General features: G+C 38.7%; 1 protein-coding gene across 4 annotated transcripts in view; it reads right to left on the minus strand.

The window, feature by feature from the left end:
* KLHL13 (kelch like family member 13) overlaps positions 1-18,970 on the minus strand; it is a 205,298-nt gene that overhangs the window by 171,973 nt on the left and 14,355 nt on the right. Inside the window, exon 2 of one of the 4 annotated variants that reach the window (XM_063660091.1) lies at positions 12,996-13,157. The exons of the other annotated variants lie outside the window; for them this stretch is intronic. The gene's annotated coding sequence lies outside the window, so the exon portion shown is untranslated. The remainder of the gene's footprint in view (positions 1-12,995; positions 13,158-18,970) is intronic. 4 annotated transcript variants of the gene reach the window in all.

Below are 18,970 nucleotides of genomic sequence, written 5' to 3' on the forward strand. Positions count from 1 at the left end.
CTTAGCCAAAAATTTCTTTCCCCAAAGAATTTCATAAAGCACTTCCCCTATATTTTCTTGTAGTAGTTTCAGGTCTTAGATTTAATTCTATAATCCATTTTGATTTGATTTTTTGTATATGGTGAGAGATAAGGGTCTACTTTTCATTTTTCTGCATATGGATATCCTATTTCCCCCAGCACCACTTATTGAAGAGACTTTCCTTTCCCTCACTGAATGTTCTTAACACCTCTGTTAAAATCAGTTGGCTGTAAATATGTGTATTTGTTTCTAGGTTCTATATTCTGTTCTAGTGGTCTATGTGTCTGTTTTTATGCTAGTACCATGCTGTTTTCCTTACTCAGGCAATGTGATTCCTCCAGTTTTTTTCTTTTTGCTAAGGATAGCTTTGGCTATTCTAGGTCATTTGTTGTTCCATATAAATTGTAAGATTGTTTTTCTCTTATTTTTATAAAACCTATCATTGGTATTTTGGTAGGATTGCATTGACTCTATGGATCACCTTGGGTAGCCAATATAGACAACTGTATGGAGGTTCCTCAAAAAACTAAAAAATAAAACTACCATATGATCTAACAATCACAATTCCAAGTATATATATGTATCTATCATCATATACCTACGCCCACATGTTTACTGCAGCGCTATTAACAATAACCAAAATATGGAATCAACCTAAGTGTCCATCAATGGATAAATTAATTTTTAATGTTGTATACATACACAATGGAATACTATTCAGCCATAACAAGGAATGCAACCTGTCATTTGTGACAAAATGGATGAACTTAGAGGACATTATGTTAAGTGAAGTAAGACAAGAACAGAAGGACAAATACCATATGATTCCACTCATAATGAGGAATTTTTTAAAAGTTTGTCTCATAGAAGTAGAGAGTAGAATAGTGGTTATCAGAGGCTGGGCGAGAGTGGGGGGCAGGTAATGAAGAGAGGTTGCTCAACAAAAAGTTACAGTTAGATAGGAGGAATAAGTTCTGGTGTTCTATTGCATAGCGGGATGACTACAGTTAACAATAATGTATTTTATAATAGAAGAGAAGATTTCAAATGTTCTCACCACGAAGAAATGACATGTATTTGAGATGACTGATATCCTAATTACCCTGATTTGATCATTACATAATGTATATATGTATCAAAACATCATATTGTACCCCAAAAATACAAACAATTATCATGTATCAATTTAAAACAAAATAAAACTGTTTTAAAAGGCTAAAAATAGATGCACTATGCATCTAATTTAATAAGCTAGAAAAACAATGTTATAAAAATCAAAGAAAGTACAAATGGAGAAATAATAAAAAAACAAAAATAAATGAAATAGAAAACTAAAACAATAAATGATCAAGAAAATCAAAATGTGGGTTGTTGCAGTGGCTGACGCCTATAATCCCAACACTTTGGGAGGCCAAGGTAGGCGGATTGAGGCCAGGAGTTTGAGATCAGCCTGAGCAACATAATGAAACTCTGTCTCTACAAAAAAAAAATGTTTAAAAACTTAGCTGGAAGTGGTCACATGCACATGCAGGAAGTAGCCCTACCTGCTCTTGGGAAGCTGAGGCAGGAGGATCCCTTGAGCCCAGGAGTGCTATGATTGCACCTTTGCACTCCAGCCTGGATGACAGAGTGAGACCCTGTCTCAAAAAAAAAGTTGGGTTGCTGAGGATTTTATTAGCTGAATAATAGTGACAAACTTCTTAAAAGATTGATCCAGAAAAAGAGAGATAGCATGAATATATTAGAAATAAAAATGAACATCACAATGCAACAGAGATTCAAAAGATTTTAAGAAAGGTTGTGAGGAAACAGGTACTTAGAGGAATAAACTGATGAAACTTCTCTGAGGGACAATGAGGATACATTTATAAATGCACATGCCTTTTGCTGCAGAAATTCCAACTCTCAACTTTTATCTCACAATTGTACACACAAATGTGCAAGGCTGTTTTCAATATCAATCACAAAGTCCATACCTAACCATAATGTCTCTATGTAGGAGACTATTTAGATAAATTATAAAACATCCAAATGACACAGTACTATGGAGTTATTAAAAACAAGGTAATAGGCCAGGCATGGTGGCTCACACCTGTAATCCCAGCACTTTGGAAGGCCGAGGCGGATGGATCACCTGAGACCAGGAGTTTGAGACCAGCCTGGCCAATATGGAGAAACCCCATTCTACAAAAGTAGAAAAATTAGCCAGGCGTGGTGGCACGTGGTGCAGTCCCAGCTACTCGGGAGGCTGAGGCAAAAAATCACTTGAACCTGGGAAGCAGAGGTTGCAGTGAGCTGAGATCATGACACTGCACTCCAGACTGGGCAACAGAGGAAGACTCTGTCTAAATAATAATAATAATAATAATAATAATAATAATAATAATGAGGTAACATACCACATACAAAATTATACACAAATGCTAACAGCAGCTTTATTAATAAGTAAAAAGTGCAAATAACCCAAATGTCCATCAACCGATAAATGAATAAACGTAAGTAGTAGTATATTCATACCTTGTAGAATTATTCATCCATAGAAACAAGAAAGTACTAATACATGCTATAACTAAGACGAACATTGAAAACGTTATGTTAAGGGAAAGAAGCCAGACACAATAGGCCATTTACTGTATTATTCCATTTATATAACATGTCCAGAATAAGCAAATCCATAGAAACAGAAAGCAGAATCATAATTGCCAGGAACTGGGGAGAGGGGAGATAGACTTTATTATAGAACAAATGGGATGAGTAAAAGGATATATATATATATATATATATATATATATATATATATATTTCAATAGTTTTGGGGGTACAAGTGGCTTTTGGTTACATGGATGAATTGTGTAGTGGTGAAGTCTAGGCTTTTAGTGTACCTGTCACCCAAATAGTGTACATGGTACCCCACAGACAGTTTTTCATCCCTCATTCTCCTCCCAATCTCCCTCCTTCTGAGATTCCAGTGTCCATGATATCACTCTGTATGCTTTTGAATACCCATAGCTTAGCTCCCACTTAAAAGTGAGAACATATTATATTTGCTTTTCCATTCCTGAGTTACTTCACTCAGGATAATTGCCTCTAGTTCCATCCAAGTTGCTACAAAAGACATTATTTCAGTCTTTTTTATGGCAGAGTAATATTCCATGGTGTATATATATATACCATATATTCTTCATCCACTCATCAGTTGATGGTCACTTAGTTTGATTCCCTATCTTTGCAGTTGTGCATTGTGCTGCAGTAAACACATGCATGAAGATGGATTTTTTTTTTTTTTGAGACGGAGTTTTGCTTTGCTGCCCAGGCTGGAGTACAATGGCACAATCTCGGCTCACTGCAACCTCTGCTTCCCGGGTTCAAGCAATTCTCCTGCCTCAGCTTCCCAAGTAGCTGGGACTACAGGAGTGCGCCACCACAGCCAGTTAATTTTGTATTTTTAGTAGAGATGGGATTTCACCACGTTGGTCAGGCTGGCCTTGAACTCCTGCCACCAATTATCTGCCTGCCTTGGCCTCCCAAAGTGCTAGGATTACAGGCATGAGCCACCACGCCCAGATGTCTTTTTTATATAATGGCTTTTTTTTTCCCCTTTGGGTAGATACCCAATAGTGGGATTGATAGACTGAATGGTAGATCTACTTTTAGTTCTTTGAGAAACCTCTAGACTGTTTTTCTTAGAGGTTGTACTAATTTACATTCCCACCAACAGTATATAGGCATTCACTGATGAAAATGTTGTAGAATCAGATCACTGTAATGGCAGCACAACTTTGTGAACATACTAAAAAAAAACACTGAATTGAATACTTTAAAAAGGTGAATTGTACGGTAGGTGAATTATATCTCAATTTTTTTAATTATATGAGAAATAAAAGAATAAGGTAGGTATTTATGTCCTGACATAGAAATATTTATAATATAAAGTTTTGTTAAGTAGCCATAGATCAATGTGTATCATGTACTTCCATTTGTGTTTAAAAGAGGATATACACACATGCTTGTATTTGCATAGAAAACATCTGTAAGCAAAGCAAATAAACAAAACGATAACAATGGCTGCCTCCAGAGAGAGAAGACTTATTTTTCATGGATACTTTGGGTTTCTGTAAGTGTTTTGCCATGTGTGTTAGATGCCTTTATAATTTAAAAAAATAGAAAGCATATGAAATATGTAGATTGAAATTCTTCCAGTCTATGAGGCATGTATTAAAATGTGTTAGTCCTATATGTACCTATGATGAGATACAAATTTGGTGAATCATAAAACATAACCTTAACAAATAAGGATGTTACTCTACAAAAAAAAACTTTTATTTTTTACTGCTAAATATGACACCTAAATACTCTGAAAATTGGAAAATAAAGGATTTCTCTTATTGAAAATGAGAAAAATACAATATTTAAACTATGCCCAAGTCTCCAAAGTTTAGACAAAATTTGAAATAATTCAAATCATAAAATCTCAAAGTTCAAAGGGAACTTTACAGATCAAATGGGCCCTGCCACTTACACAATGCTTAATTTCCCTCTAAACTCTCATCCCTGTTAAGAAGTTAACTACCCTTCCCTTAACCACCTCTAGTAATGTGAACTCCCTATAATTTGAGATGGCCCATTCCGTACTTCAATAGCTTTATCAGAAAAATCTCCTTATACTGAGGTGACATCTAACTCTTTGAAACTTCTATCCACTGAATCCACTCTTTAAAATATATATATACATATATATATATCGTCTGTGAGTACATTTATTCATTGATCTATTTACTTATATAAATTTATCATAGGTTAATTAAATTATGAAACACTCTAAACCAGACATAATCATCCATATTTTTATCCCGAGTATACTTTTTCAAAATAAAAATTAATAAATTTGGGGACCTCTTTATCTAAAAGAGTCTGGAAATAAGATTTCTGACTTCTTTCCTTTTCTTTATGTATGCATAGTACAAAATTAAAGTACAGTTTAAATGCTTAAAGAATTACATTTCAAAAAACTTTATCCAAATATCTTTTATGGGAAAGGTCACCTTCTACCAAGTATTACAATTACTTTTGCCCTTCCCATCTGCTCCAGTAGACTCTTTGAGGGCAGCTTCTATGTCTGATTCTTCTCTCACTGTACCAACTAATGGAAAATATAGTGGCCCCAGGATCAGAGAATCTGAATTCAAGTCCCAGTTCCTTCTAAGTAGCTTGTTACTTTTCCCAGGTCTCTTAACATTGCTGGGCTTCAGTTTCCTCATCTATAAACTCAGAGGGCTGATATACAGAGAGCTGTATTCAGCTCTGAATATTTTACACTTTTAGGATAAATTTTATTTATGACCATCAATGGATCTTCTTCCCCTTTATCAGTGGATTTCACCTGCAAGAGCAGGGGAAAGCAATGCCACTGATATTATTTTGAAGCCATATTCTCTAACTCCTTTAAGAGTAATACAACAGACAGGGCAAAGTAAATTCACAGTAAGCTACTGAAGTACCTAGGAAATTTATTGTTAAAGCAGATAGCCATTCCCTCAATCCAATCTACATTTACTGTTTCAAAGAATGTAAAACAATATCCTGTGCCAATATTTTATGTCTCTAAACAATTTTGATGAGAATTATGTGATTACTAGTTAACTGGTACTGCAATAATGTGTACATTAATCATTACTTAAGCATTATATATAATACATTACTGAATTCAGTATGACACTCATCCCCATTCTGACTTCAAAATTTTTCTCTCATGAAATCTGTCATCTATATATCACTTCACTTTTATTGCCCTTAACGCAAACAGGATTTTAAATAAGTAAATTCTTAAAGATATAACAGACACATATGTGGTACATGTTTCTTAGATTTAGCATTTTGTCTTACAAACTAAGGAACTGTTGCCTACATAATGATAACTTTAAATAACTCTATTGACAAAGCAGCAAAATAGAATATAAAGCCACTCCAAAATGTCTCCTGAGTTAGGACAAGGAATAGTTTCTGGTTTCAAGATATAATTAAACTATAATAACTTACAAAAAATTCAGCAAGGCCAAAATAAGTCAAACTTCCTCTGGGAAGATGAGGTAGATGCATTTTTTTCCATATTTCTCCTACAAAATATGGCTAACAATCATGGATATTGTATATAAAAACATAAAATGGTTCTGAAAGGTGGCAGGAAGAAGCAGATGGGCTAGGGACCTCAGGACCCAAGGAATAGCACAGTGGAGATTTTCCTGGGCATTCTTTTTTCCTAATATATTCAAGGTATAAAGCTGAAGAAGTTGGCAACCTAGAAATGACAGTGAGCACAAACCAAAAACACAGAAGAAGGAAAGTCTGCTCTCTCTAGCCAGAGGATCAGAAAAAGGGCAGAATATCAGGACAGAAAATTTTTAGACAATAATTACTCTACTCCAGCTAAACACTACAGAAAAAAATATGGCTGCACCCTCATCCACATCACCAAAGTCTTAGTGGGAATCCTAGACTTCCACCTTCACAATGCTGTAATGAAACACACTCCTTTCTGCCCTGGGATGGGGTCAGAAGAGGCCCAGTGGAGAGCCAGGACTTTCACCACTATCCAGTGGCTGCGAGACCATCCCCCTAATGATGTCAGTGAAGGCTACTTGTAAAGCAGTAACAAGGCACTCTTAGCCCTCTCAGGCAGAGAGATATCACTGGAGGTCTAGTGAGGAACCAGGACTTCCGCCCTCACCCACCAGTAAGGAAAAACCACCCTCTTAGATATCAAGAGAGGTCAATTAGGAAACCTGGCTGTCTAGACCCACCTGGCAGTAATGAGGCAGTGCCCTCCCTCCCCTGACACAGCAGTATCAGATGAAGCCAGCTAAGACAGAAAGTTTCATTCACAGGGCAAGATTTTAAAAAGAAAGAGAAAGAAAGAGAGAGAGAGAGAAAGGAAGGAAGGAAGGAAGGAAGGAAGAAAGTTTCAATGAGATCCAGAATTTTATGACATAATGCCCAAAATGTCCAGGTTGCCATCAAAAAAATCATTTGCCATACCAAGAACCCGGAAGATTCAGCTGCATTAAAAAAGTATCAATAGGGCTGGGCGTGGTGGCTCACACCTGTTATCCCAGCATTTTGGGAGGTCAAGGCAGGGGGATCATTTGAGGTCAGGAGTTCGAGACCAGCCTTGCCAACATGGTGAAACCCTGTCTCTACTAAAAATATACAAATATTAGCCAGGTATGGTGGCGTGCGCCTATAGTCCCAGCTACTCGAGAGACTGAGGCAGAAGAATCACTTGAACCGGGGAGGCAGAGGTTGCAGTGAGACAAGATCACGCCACTTCACTCCAGCCTGGGCAACAGAGCAAGACTCTGTCTCAAAAAAAAAACTGGATCCCTTCCTTACACCTTATACAAAAATTAATTCAAGATGGATTAAAGACTTACATGTTAGACCTAAAACCATAAAAACCCTAGAAGAAAACCTAGGCAATACCATTCAGGACATAGGCATGGGCAAGGACTTCATGTCTAAAACACCAAAAGAAATGGCAACAAAAGCCAAAATTGACAAATGGGATCTAATTAAACTAAAGAGCTTCTGCACAGCAAAAGAAACTACCATCAGAGTGAACAGGCAACCTACAGAATGGGAGAAAAATTTTGCAATCTACTCATCTGACAAAGGGCTAATATCCAGAATCTACAATGAACTCAAACTAATTTCCAAGAAAAAAAAAAAAACAACCCCATCAAAAAGTGGACAAAGGATATGAACAGACACTTCTCAAAAGAAGACATTTATGCAGCCAAAAGACACATGAAAAAATGCTCATCATCACTGCCCATCAGAGAAATGCAAATCAAAACCACAATGAGATACCATCTCACACCAGTTAGAATGGCAATCATTAAAATGTCAAGAAACAACAGGTGCTGGAAAGGATGTGGAGAAATAGGAACACTTTTACACTGTTGGTGGGACTGTAAACTAGTTCAACCATTGTGGAAGTCAGTGTGGCGATTCCTCAGGGATCTAGAACTAGAAATACCATTTGACCCAACCATCCCATTACTGGGTATATACCCAAAGGATTATAAATCATGCTGCTATAAAGACACATGCACATGTATGTTTATTGTGGCACTATTCACAATAGCAAACACTTGGAACCAACCCAAATGTCCAACAATGATAGACTGGATTAAGAAAATGTGGCACATATACACCATGGAATACTATGCAGCCATAAAAAATGATGAGTTCATGTCCTTTGTAGGGACATGGATGAAGCTGGAAACCATCATTCTCAGCAAACTATCACAAGGACAGAAAACCAAACACTGCATGTTGTCACTCATAGGTGGGAATTGAACAATGAGAACACATGGACACAGGAAGGGGAACATCACACACTGGGGCCTGTTGTGAGGTGGGGGGAGGGGGGAGGGATAGCATTAGGAGATATACCTAATGTTAAATGACGAGTTAATGGGTGCAGCACACCAACATGGCACATGTATACATATGTAACAAACCTGCACATGGTGCACATGTACCCTAAAACTTAAAGTATAATTAAAAAAGTATCAACAGATGTTGACAGCAAGATGACAGAGATGTTAGAATTATCTGACAAAGATTTTAAAGTAGCCATCATAAAAATGCTTCAATGAGCAATTATGAAAACATTTGAAACCAAGAGTCTCAGCAAAAAAATAAAGTCTCAGTAAAGAAATAGATATAAAGCAGAACCAAATGGATCTTTTAAAAGCAAAAAATACAATAATTGTAATAAAATACCCAACAGACAGGCTCAACAGCAGAATGGAAAAGACCAAGGAAAAATCAGTGAACTGTAAAATAGAAGAACACTAATTATCCAACCTTAAAAACAAAGATAAAATGAACTGAAAAAAATATGAATACAGAATTAGGGACTTTAGGGACTATAACAAATGATCTAACATTTGCAATACGAGAGATGAGAAGGAGAGAGAAAGAGGGTGGGGCTGAAAAAGTACTCAAAGAGATAAGAAACCTACAGAATTGAGAAGCCATGCAAATCCCAAATAGAATATACCTAAGAAAATCCACTCTAGGATAAAGAAAATGTGGAGATATATATATATATATATACACACACACACACATACCATGGAATACTACTCAGACATAAAATGGAATGAAATAATGGCATTCACAGCAACCTGGATGAAGGTAGCATCATTATGTATATACCAGAATATTCTAAGTGAAGTAACTCAGGAATGGAAAACCACCAAACATCATGAATTCTCACTCATATGTGGGAGCTAAGCTATGAGGATGCAAAGGCATAAGAATGATACATTAGACTTTGGAGACTCAGGAGAAAGGGTTGGGGGTAGCGAGGGATAAAAGACTTCACACTGGGTACAGTGTACACTGCTTGAGTGATGGGTGCAACAGAATCTCAGAAATCATCACTAAAGAACTTATTCAGGGAGGAGCCAAGATGGCCAAATAGGAACAGCTCCGGTCTACAGCTCCCAGCGTGAGCGACGCAGAAGACGGGTGATTTCTGCATTTCCATCTGAGGTACCGGGTTCATCTCACTAGGGAGTGCCAGACAGTGGGCGTAGGACAGTGGGTGTAGCGCACCATGCACGAGTCAAAGCAGGGCAAGGCATTGCCTCACCGGGGAAGTGCAAGGGGTCAGGGAGTTCCCTTTCCTGGTCAAGGAAAGGGGTGACAGACTGCACCGGAAAATCAGGCCACTCCCACCCAAATACTGCGCTTTTCCGACGGGCTTAGGAAACGGCGCACCAGGAGATTATATCCCGCATCTGGCTCGGAGAGTCCTACGTCCACGGAGTCTCGCTGACTGCTACCACAGCAGTCTGAGATCAAACTGCAAGGCGGCAGCGAGGCTGGGGGAGGGGCGCCCGCCATTGCCCAGGCTCGCTTAGGTAAACAAAGCAGCCTGGAAGCTCGAACTGGGTGGAGCCCACCACAACTCAAGGAGGCCTGCCTGCCTCTGAAGGCTCCACCTCTAGGGGCAGGGCACAGACAAACAAAAAGACAGCAGTAACCTCTGCAGACTTAAACATCCCTGTCTGACAGCTTTGAGGAGAGCAGTGGTTCTCCCAGCACGCAGCTGGAGATCTGAGAACGGGCAGACTGCCTCCTCAAGTGGGTCCCTCACCCCTGACCGCCGAGCAGCCTAACTGGGAGGCAACCCCCAGTAGGGGAAGACTGACACCTCACACGGCCTGGTACTCCTCTGAGACAAAACTTCCAGAGGAAGGATCAGACAGCAGCATTCGCAGATCACGAAAATCCACGGTTCTGCAGACACCACTGCTGATACCCAGGCAAACAGGGTCTGGAGTGGACCTCTAGCAAACTCCAACAGACCTGCAGCTGAGGGTCCTGGCTGTTAGAAGGAAAACTAACAAACAGAAAGGACATCCACACCAAAAACCCAACTTTACAACACCATCATCAAAGACCAAAAGTAGATAAAACCACGAAGACGGGGAAAAAACAGAGCAGAAAAACTGGAAACTCTAAAAAGCAGAGCGCCTCTCCTCCTCCAAAGGAACGCAGTTCCTCACCAGCAACGGAACAAAGCTGGACGGAGAATGACTTTGATGAGTTGAGAGAAGAAGGCTTCAGACGATCAAACTACTCCGAGCTACAGGAGGAAATTCAAACCAAAGGCAAAGAAGTTGAAAACCTTGAAAAAACTTTAGACGAATGTATAACTAGAATAACCAATACAGAGAAGTGCTTAAAGGAGCTGATGGAGCTGAAAGCCAAGGCTCGAGAACTACGTGAAGAATGCAGAAGCCTCAGGAGCCGATGCGACCAACTGGAAGAAAGGGTATCAGTGATGGAAGACGAAATGAATGAGATAAAGCGAGAAGGGAAGTTTAGAGAAAAAAGAATAAAAACAAACGAACAAAGCCTCCAAGAAATGTGGGACTATGTGAAAAGACCAAATCTATGTCTGATTGGTGTACCCGAAAGTGACGGGGAGAATGGAACCAAGTTGGAAAACACTCTGCAGGATATTATTCAGGAGAACTTCCCCAATCTAGCAAGGCAGGCCAACATTCAGATTCAGGAAATACAGAGAACACCACAAAGATACTCCTCGAGAAGAGCAACTCCAAGACACATAATTGTCAGATTCACCAAAGTTGAAATTAAGGAAAAAATGTTAAGGGCAGCAAGAGAGAAAGGTCGGGTTACACACAAAGGGAAGCCCATCATACTAACAGCGGATCTCTCGGCAAAAACTCTACAAGCCAGAAGAGAGTGGGGGCCAAGATTCAACATTCTTAAAGAAAAGAATTTTCAACCCAGAATTTCATATCCAGCCAAACTAAGCTTCATAAGTGAAGGAGAAATAAAATACTTTACAGACAAGCAAATGCTGGGAGATTTTGTCACCACCAGGCCTGCCCTAAAAGAGCTCCTGAAGGAAGCACTAAACATGGAAAGGAACAACCAGTACCAGCCACTGCAAAAACATGCCAAATTGTAAAGAGCATCGAGGCTAGGAAGAAACTGCATCAACTAATGAGCAAAATAACCAGCTAACATCATAATGACAGGATCAAATTCACACATAACAATATTAACCTTCAATGTAAATGGGCTAAATGCTCCAATTAAAAGACACAGACTGGCAAATTGGATAAAGAGTCAAGACCCATCAGTGTGGTGTATTCAGGAAACCCATCTCACATGCAGAGACACACAAAAGCTCAAAATAAAGGGATGGAGGAAGATCTAACAAGCAAATGGAAAACAAAAAAAGGCAGGGGTTGCAATCCTAGTCTCTGATAAAACAGACTTGAAACCAACAAAGATCAAAAGAGACAAAGAAGGCCATTACATAATGGTAAAGGGATCAATTCAACAAGAAGAGGTAACTATCATAAATATATATGCACCCAATACAGGAGGACCCAGATTCATAAAGCAAGTCCTGAGTGACCTACAAAGAGACTCAGACTCCCACACAATAATAATGGGAGACTTTAGCACCATACTGTCAACATCAGACAGATCAATGAGACAGAAAGTTCACAAAGATATCCAGGAATTGAACTCAGCTCTGCACCAAGCAGACCTAATAGACAGCTACAGAACTCCCCACCCCAAATCAACAGAATATACATTCTTTTCAGCACCACACCACACCTATTCCAAAATTGACCACATAGTTGGAAGTAAAGCTCTCCTCAGCAAATGTAAAAGAACAGAAATTATAACAAACTGTCTCTCACACCACAGTGCAATCAAACTAGAACTCAGGATTAAGAAACTCACTCAAAACCGCTCAACTACATGGGAACTGAACAACCTGCTCCTGAATGACTACTGGGTACATAACAAAATGAAGGCAGAAATAAAGATGTTCTTTGAAACCAACGAGAACAAAGACACAACATACCAGAATCTCTGGGACACATTCAAAGCAGTGTGTAGAGGGAAACTTATAGCACTAAATGCCCACAAGAGAAAGGAGAAAAGATCTAAAATTGACACCCTAACATCACAATTAAAAGAACTAGAGAAGCAAGAGCAAACACATTCAAAAGCTAGCAGAAGGCAAGAAATAACTAAGATCAGAGCAGAACTGAAGGAAATAGAGACACAAAAACCCTTCAAAAAATCAATGAATCCAGGAGCTGGTTTTTTGAAAAGATCAACAAAATTGATAGACTGCTAGCAAGACTAATAAAGAAGAAAAGAGAGAAGAATCAAACAGACGCAATAAAAAATGACAAAGGGGGTATCACCATCGATCCCACAGAAATAAAAACTACCATCAGAGAATACTATAAACACCTCTATGCAAATAAACCAGAAAATCTAGAAGAAAAGGATAAATTCCTTGACACATACACTCTCCCCAAGACTAAACCAGGAAGAAGTTGAATCTCTGAATAGACCAATAACAGGCTCTGAAACTGAGGCAATAATTAATAGCTTACCAACCAGAAAAAGTCCAGGACCACATGGATTCACAGCCGAATTCTACCAGAGGTACAAGGAGGAGCTGATACCATTCCTTCTGAAACTATTCCAATCAATAGAAAAAGAGGGAATCCTCCCTATCTCATGTGATGAGGCCAGCATCATCTTGATACCAAAGCCTGCCAGAGACACAACAAAAAAAGAGAATTTTAGACCAATATCCCTGATGAACATCGATGCAAAAATCCTCAATAAAATACTGGCAAACCGAATCCAGCAGCACATCAAAAAGCTTATCCACCATGATCAAGTGGGCTTCATCCCCGGGATGCAAAGCTGGTTCAACATACGAAAATCAATAAACGTAATCCAGCATATAAACAGAACCAACGACAAAAACCACATGATTATCTCAATAGATGCAGAAAAGGCCTTTGACAAAATTCCACAACACTTCATGCTAAAAACTCTCAATAAATTAGGTATTGATGGGACGTATCTCAAAATAATAAGAGCTATCTATGACAAACCCACAGCCAATATCATACTGAATGAACAAAAACTGGAAGCATTCCCTTTGAAAACGGGCAGAAGACAGGGATGCCCTCTCTCACCACTCCTATTCAACATAGTGTTGGAAGTTCTGGCCAGGGCAATCAGGCAGGAGAAGGAAATAAAGGGCATTCAATTAGGAAAAGAGGAAGTAAAATTGTCCCTGTTTGCAGATGACATGATTGTATATCTAGAAAACCCCATCGTCTCAGCCCAAAATCTCCTTAAGCTGATAAGCAACTTCAGCAAACTCTCAGGATACAAAATCAATGTGCAAAAATCACAAGCATTCTTATACACCAATAACAGACAAACAGAGAGCCAAATCATGAGTGAACTCCCATTCACAATTGCTTCAAAGAGAATAAAATACCTAGGAATCCAACTTACAAGGGATGTGAAGGACCTCTTCAAGGAGAACTACAAACCACTGCTCAAGGAAATAAAAGAGGATACAAACAAATGGAAGAACATTCGATGCTCATGGGTAGGAAGAATCAATATTGTGAAAATGGCCATACTGCCCAAGGTAATTTATAGATTCAATGCCATCCCCATCAAGCTCCCAATGACTTTCTTCACAAAATGGGAAAAAACTACTTTAAAGTTCATATGGAACCAAAAAGGAGCCCGCATCACCAAGTCAATCCTAAGCCAAAAGAACAAAGCTGGAGGCATCACGCTACCAGACTTCAAACTATACTACAAGGCTACAGTAACCAAAACAGCATGGTACTGGTACCAAAACAGACATATAGACCAATGGAACAGAACAGAGTCCTCAGAAATAATGCCACATATCTACAACTATCTGATCTTTGACAAACCTGAGAAAAACAAGCAATGGGGAAAGGATTCCCTATTTAATAAATGGTGCTGGGAAAACTTGCTAGCCATATGTAGAAAGCTGAAACTGGATCCCTTCCTTACACCTTATACAAAAATTAATTCAAGATGGATTAAAGACTTACATGTTAGACCTAAAACCATAAAAACCCTAGAAGAAAACCTAGGCAATACCATTCAGGACACAGGCATGGGCAAGGACTTCATGTCTAAAACACCAAAAGAAATGGTAACAAAAGCCAAAATTGACAAATGGGATCTAATTAAACTAAAGAGCTTCTGCACAGCAAAAGAAACTACCATCAGAGTGAACAGGCAACCTACAGAATAGGAGAAAATTTTTGCAACCTACTCATCTGACAAAGGGCTAATATCCAGAATCTACAATGAACTCAAAAAATTTACAAGAAAAAAAAAACCCATCAAAAAGTGGGCAAAGGATATGAACAGACACTTCTCAAAAGAAGACATTTATGCAGCCAAAAGACACATGAAAAAATGCTCATCATCACTGGCCATCAGAGAAATGCAAATCAAAACCACAATGAGATACCAACTCACACCAGTTAGAATGGCGATCATTAAAAAGTCAGGAAACAACAGGTGCTGGAAAGGATGTGGAGAAATAGGAACACTTTTACACTGTTGGTGGGACTGTAAACTAGTTCAACCATTGTGGAAGTCAGTGTGGGGATTCTTCAGGGATCTAGAACTAGAAATACCATTTGACCCAGCCATCCCATTACTGGGTATATACCCAAAGGATTATAAATCATGCTGCTATAAAGACACATGCACACGTATGTTTATTGCAGCACTATTCACAATAGCAAAGACTTGGAACCAACCCAAATGTCCAACAATGATAGACTGGATTAAGAAAATGTGGCACATATACACCATGGAATACTATGCAGCCATAAAAAATGATGAGTTCATGTCCTTTGTAGGGACATGGATGAAGCTGGAAACCATCATTCTCAGCAAACTATCGCAAAGACGAAAAACCAAACAACACATGTTCTCACTCATAGGTGGGAACTGAACAATGAGAACACATGGAACACAGGAAGGGGAACATCACACACTGGGGACTGTTGTGGGGTGGGGGTAGGTGGTAGAGGGGAGGGGGGAGGGATAGCATTAGGAGATATACCTAATGCTAAATGATGAGTTAACGGGTGCAGCACACCAACATGGCACATGTATACATATGTAACAAACCTGCACATTGTGCACATGTACCCTAAAACTTAAAGTATAATAATAATAAAATTTTAAAAATTATACTTTATTTATTAAATGCTTTTAATTTTCAGAAGGGTACATAAAGTTAACTTTATATTATTTTCAAGTACAAAGATGTTATGGAAATAGGTATTTATGCATTTCATTGTACACCATCTGAAACAAATACTTTTGAAGGTTTCCCAAAAAAAGTTGTACAAATTTTCTAGACTCAAATTAATACAACTTAAAACTTCATTAAACTGAAAATTTCCTTCCAATTACTAGGAGAAAGACAAATGATAATATAAACTGTTTTCATTAGGTCCTAAAAAGAAAGTATCAATATGTGTCTGAAGCTATAAACTTAGAGACTTTCAAAAGGCTAAGTTATAGCCAGCCATGGGTTAAAGCCATGAGTAAAGTCCAAGTGTACACAGCTATTAAATAAATACACTCGGCTGGGCACAGTGGTTCACACCTATAATCTCAGCACTTTGGGAGGCCGAGGCAGGTGGATCAATTGAGGCCAGGAGTTCGAGACCAACCAGCCTGGGCAACACAGCAACACCTCGTCTCTAATAAAAATTTTTTAAAAAATTAGCTGGGCACGGTGGCACACACCTGTAGTCCCAGCGACTTGGTGGGGGATTCCTTGAGCCCTGGAGGCAGAGGTTGCAGTGAGCTGAGATGGTGCCACTGCACTCCAGCCTGGGTGACAGAGCCAGACTCTGTCACAAAGAAAGAAAGGAAAGAAGGAAAGAAGAAAGGAAGGAAAGAAGAAAGGAAGGAAAGAAGAAAGGAAGGAAAGAAGGAAGGAAGGAAGGAAGACACCCTTGACTATACAAATGAGCTATACTATTTATATAACAAATCTTTCTCTGTGTACATACTTTTTGTCTATACAAAGTCAAAATTTCCTCACAGGCACATGAAGTAAAAGTTCTCCCCTCACACTTTTCATTTTTAGATGATGCTTAATATACTAAAGAGAGCTCTGCTTATTGTTCTTTGTATTTTTGCGAAAAAACAGTATAACATTTTCACTTTCTACAAAACAATTCTTGAATAAAACGGCTCCAAAATGCACCAGGAGAGTTCATGTCACTAGTTAATTTACCCAGTCTCCAAATGGCTGGCAAAATAGCATGGGCTGATGCTGCAGCTGCTACCACGTTCTCAGTTACTTCTGGAATATTGGCGTAACGTGAGAATCTATACAATTATCTATAGTATGTCATGACTAATACATATGCAATACTAATACTATAAGCTTGCTACTTACACTCACTTTCTCCATTAAGAAAAACACTGATATTGTTATGTTAATTATCATGGGAATTGATAGTATATCATGTTTTTGCTTTTGAGCAAAAACGAGAACCCATTAAGTTCATATTTTTAAATTGGCATATTAGACAATATGCCAGTTTCATGACCCATTCAGCCTTCAACCCAGCCCACCCATCAGTCAGATACAACATACAAAAATTGTATTATTTGCCTATTTAAAACTGCCAATGGTTTCCCTCAGCAGCCTGGTATTTAAATCCCTCCAATTTTCTGGCCCAATTTTTCTGTATTCTCTCTTACTACTAAATATCACTCAACTAAAGAGATCTCAAAATTCTCCCGTATATCCTTGTTTTTCCACTTTTATTTATACATTGCCTATATCTTGAATGTCTTCTCATATCAAAATCCTACCCAGTGACCAAGGCTCACTGCAAAGCCAAGATCCTTGGTCAAACCTACCCTGACTATTCCAATCATTTCTACTCCTTCGGCAATTTTTTCTCAATCACCTCTTTCATGTCTATACATATCATCTGTCTAACGATATTACAAGATCCTTGAAAGTGGAGGCCCTTGAACAAGTAATTTAACTTCTCTCTATATATTAGTCGTGTGTCCTTTTAAAATCTTCTAGAAGGGTTGGATTAAATGATCCCTAGGGCTCCTCCTAACTCTTACACATCAATTGTTTGTGCCTTCTATAATTCATATATTAATCATCTGATGTTTATTTCAAATTATTTTATTTTATCAATACCTCTTACAAAATTACCCAGTCCTAGCTACTGGAAAATACTCTTAAGTACTGCAATTTCCAGATGGTAAATAGGAAGAGTTGACATCTTAATCAAGGAGTCATAATTAGTAAACTAAATATTAATTCATTCATTTTCTTACCAACAAACATTAACTAAACTCAACTCTGGAGCAGGTATCATGCCAGACAATACAGATAACTGAGTTAGCCCCTGTCCTCAAGGAATTCATAATCCAGGGAGAGAGACAGAGAAGGAAAAACACTACTTGTAATACAGGTTGCTAAAGAGAGTCATGAACAATACTATGGAAATACATGAAAGAAACACATAACAGGGGTGTGGGGTACAGGAGGCTCAAGAAAACCTTCCCAGAAGAGGTGCTATCTAAACTGAACCCTGAAGGACAAAAAGTAGGCAGCAGTTTAGGATGAGTAGTGATATCGTTTGGCTCTGTGTCCCCACCCAAATCTCATCTCAATTTATAATCCCCAAGTGTGGACGGAGGGACCTGTAATCCCCATGTGTCAAGGGAGGGAGGTGATTGGATCACGGGTGCAGTTTTCCCCATGCTGTTCTCATGATAGTTCTAATGACATCTGATGGTTTTATAAGTGTTTAGCAGTTCCTCCTTCACTCTTCTCTCTCCTGCCACCTTGTGAAGAAGGTGCTTGCTTCCCCTTCACCTTCCACCATGATTGTAAGTTTTCTGAGGGCCTCCCCTCAAAACTATGAGTCAATTAAAACTCTTTCCTTTATAAATTATCCAGTCTTGGGTATTTCTTTATAGTAGTGTGAAAACAAACTAATACAAGTAGCAAGTACAAATGTGTGGTAAGAGAGCATGGCCAGTATGGGGAAGTCCAAGTAGTCCTTATAAGGCTGCAACTTCGGATGGGGTGAGAGAGGTGCTAGAGGGACAGGCAGGAGTCAAGTCATGATGGGCTTGTATACTCTGCTGAGAAGTTTTAATTTTTACCCTGAAGCAAATGTGTAGCTGATGTCATAGAGATAATATCTCCAGATAAGTCAAGAAATTGATGAATAATTAAAGGTTTACATTAGGGACAATGTATAGCAGAGACAGTTATTCCCCAATATCTGTTCTTCCCGGCTCATATAGTAATAATTTTTTTTGCTTGGCACATATCCATGCAGTGAAGGGCCACATTTTCCAGCTTAGGTATCACCATAGGATTAAGTTCTGGCCAGTGGGATATGTGTGAATGTGATGTGTGCAAATGCTAAACTACATCCTTAAAGGAAAGGAGTGTGTTTTCTCCTGCCGCTTTTCCTATTCCTTTGAATGGAATGTT

Source organism: Pongo pygmaeus, chromosome X, assembly GCF_028885625.2.
Source record: "Pongo pygmaeus isolate AG05252 chromosome X, NHGRI_mPonPyg2-v2.0_pri, whole genome shotgun sequence".
Lineage (NCBI taxonomy): Eukaryota > Metazoa > Chordata > Mammalia > Primates > Hominidae > Pongo > Pongo pygmaeus.